The sequence below is a fragment of the Orycteropus afer genome, unplaced genomic scaffold (genome assembly GCF_000298275.1).
Source record: "Orycteropus afer afer isolate SDZICR_OR568_19922 unplaced genomic scaffold, OryAfe1.0 scaffold00476, whole genome shotgun sequence".
Classification (NCBI taxonomy): Eukaryota; Metazoa; Chordata; class Mammalia; order Tubulidentata; family Orycteropodidae; genus Orycteropus; species Orycteropus afer.
The window spans coordinates 888,835-891,975 of record NW_006922063.1 but is presented as its reverse complement, the minus strand read 5'-3'; positions in this window follow the sequence as shown (position 1 = coordinate 891,975).

The following is a 3,141-nucleotide window of genomic DNA, read 5'->3' as shown; positions in this document are numbered from 1 at the left end:
GGCCACCTAAGGTCTCATGGCCTAGCCGGTCTCACTTCTGTGATGTTACTGAGATGCTTGGCGCCAGTGGGTCTGGAGCATGTTGCCGTGACGTCACAGTGCCCAATGATGTCACAAACGCTGCTAGGGGCAGTGACAGCTCTAGCACCCAGTGCAGTAACTGATGGTGTCACGGCCTCTCCCATCCATGGGTCACTTCCCAACCTTAGTAACGTTTATTATCAAATTGAATAATAATGTGGTAACTAGTAAATTGCTTAAATGTATTTCTTAAATGATATAAATACCACAAAATTGTTTTGTAAAATCTTTCTACAATGAGTTACATTAGTAAGTTACAACATTCTTAGAAACGGAGTGGAGGACTTTTAAAATTTTTCTCCTTTTCTTTTAATTACTATCTCATTTTCAGAAAAAAAAAAACAAACTACTGATCAAAACAAAACCAAATTTGCTGCCGTTGAGTTGATTCAGACGCATAGCCCCCCAGTGGGTTTCCAAGGAGGAAAATCTTTATGGAAGTAGATTGCCCTGTCTTCCTTCCCTGGGGCTGCTCACGGGTTTGAACTGCAAACCTCTTTTTTTATTTTTGCAGTGTTTCCTCCCCTCCCCTCCCACCCTTGGTAACCAACAAAGTAAGTTTCCTTCCATATATAAACCTTTCCTTGGCTTTTTTCCAAGAACTAGTAAAACATTTGTTCTTCTGTAACATTTCACTCAGCGTAATGGCTCCCAGTTCATCCATGTTCTGCGGGATTTCGCATATTCTGCATCATTGTTTCTTTATTCTTCTTTTAAATACATTTTATTGAAATATAATCTATGCACAGTGAAATACACAAAACTAAAGTGACATGGGTCAGTGCTTTTTTTTTTTTGCACTTTTCCCTCCCCTCTCCTCCCAGCCCTGGTAACCAAAGAGTTTCCTTCCATATATAAACCTTTCTTAAACTTTTTACAGTAATGAACTAATACTCTATTTGTCCTTCTGGGATTGACTTATTTCACTCAGCATAATGTCCTCCAAGTTCATCCACGTTATGTGGTGGTTTGCAGATTCTGCATTGTTCTTCAGTGTTGCATAGTATTCCATTGTGTGTATGTACCATAGTTTGGTTATCCATTCTTCTGTTGATGGGCACCTAGGTTCTTTCCATCTTTTTGCTACTGTAAGTAGTGCTGGGATGAACATGGGTATGTGTATAACTGTTCTTGTCCTAGCTGTCACTTCTTTAGGATATATACCTGTTGTTGTTGTTATGTGCCGTCGAGTCGGCCCTGACTCATAGCGACCCCTCCTTGGGTTTCCGAGGCAGTATCACTACGGAAGTAGGATTGCCCAACCTTCCTTCCGAGGAGTGGCTAGTAATGGTATTTCTAATTCCAACTTTTTAAGGAATCATAATACTGCTTTCCATAGTGGCTGTATAATTTTTCAGTCCCGCCAGCAGTGTATGAGAGTCCCAATCTCTCCACATCCTCTCCAGCATTTGTTATTTTCTGTCTTGTTGGACTTTGCTATTAGTGGTGGGGCCAGCTCATTGTGTTTTGATTTGCATCTCTCTAACGGCTAATGATCATGAAGATTTCTTCATGTATTTGTTGGCTGCCTGAATATCCTCTTTGGTGAAGTGTCTTTTCATGTTTTCTGCCCATTTTTTAATTGGATTGTTAATCTTTTTGTTGTTGAGGTGTTGGAGTTTTCTATAAATTTTAGAGATAAGTCCTCTGTCAGTTGTTGCCGAATATTTTTTTCCCAGTCTGTAAGTTCACTTTTTATTCCTTTAGAGAAGGCTTTGGAAGCAAATAAAAATTTAATTTTCAGAAGGTCCCATTCATCTAGTTTGCCTTCTGCAGTTTGTGCATTTTGGGTTAGGCTTGACAGTCTATTTATGCCATAAATTAGGGCGCCTAAATTTGCCTCTAGTTTTTCCTTGAGGAACTTGATAGTATTAGGTTTCACATTTAAGTCTTTGATCCATCTGGAGTTAGTTTTTGTGTATAGTGTGAGGTATGGATCTTGTTTCATTTTTCTACAAATGGATATCCAGTTTTGCCAGCACCATTTATTAAAGAGACTCTCTTCTCTCTTCCCCATGTAATGGATTTTAGCCCTTTGTCAAAAATCAGCTGACCATAGGTGGATGGATCTATTTCCGGGTTCTCAATTCTGTTCCACTGGTCTACGTGTCTGTCGTACCAATACCAGGCAGTTTTGACTACTGTGACTGTATAGTAGGTTGAGATCCGGGAGTGAGAGACCTCCAGTTTGTTCTTCTTCAATAGTGCTTTGCTTATCTGAGGCCTCTTCCCTTTCCATATAAAATCAGTGATTGGTTTGTCCATATCCTTAAAGAATGTTGATAGGATCTGGATTGGGATTGCATTGAATGTATAGATTGCTTTGGGTAGAATTGACATTTTCACAATGTTCATGCTTCCTATCCACAAGCCTGGTATGCTCTTCCATTTATGTTGCTCTCTTATGGTTTCTTGAAGTAGGGTTTTGTACGGTCTTTTGTGTCCCTAGTGAGATTTATTCCCAAGTATTTAATTTTTGGGACAGCTATTGTAAACAATATGGTTTCCTTCTTTCCTTTTCAGCAGTCTCTTTGCTGGTGTAGAGGAATCCAACTGATTTTTGGATGTTCTTCTTGTATCCTGCCACGATGCTAAATCTCTCAGTTAGTTACAGAAGTTTTCTTGCTGAGTCTCTTGGGTTTTCTATGTATAGGACAATATCATCAGCAAGTAGGGATAGTTTGACTTCTTCCTTACCAATTTAGATGCCTTTGATTTCCCTTTCTTGCCTTATTGCTCCAGCTAGGACTTCCAATACAATGTCAAATAAAAGCAATAGAGGGCATCCTTGTCTGGTTCCTGTTCGCAAAGGGAATGGTTTCAGTCTCTCTCCATTGAGAATAATGTTGGCTGTTGGTTTTTCATAGATGCCCTTTATTATGTTGAAGAATTACCTTTCTATTCCTATTTTGCTGAGCATTTTGATCAGGAATGGGTGTTGGATTTTATCAAATGTCTTTTCTGCATCAATTGATATGATCATGTGGTTCTTTTCTTTTGTTTTATTTATGTGATGGATGATGTTGATTGTTTTTCTCATGTTGAACCATCCTTGCATAC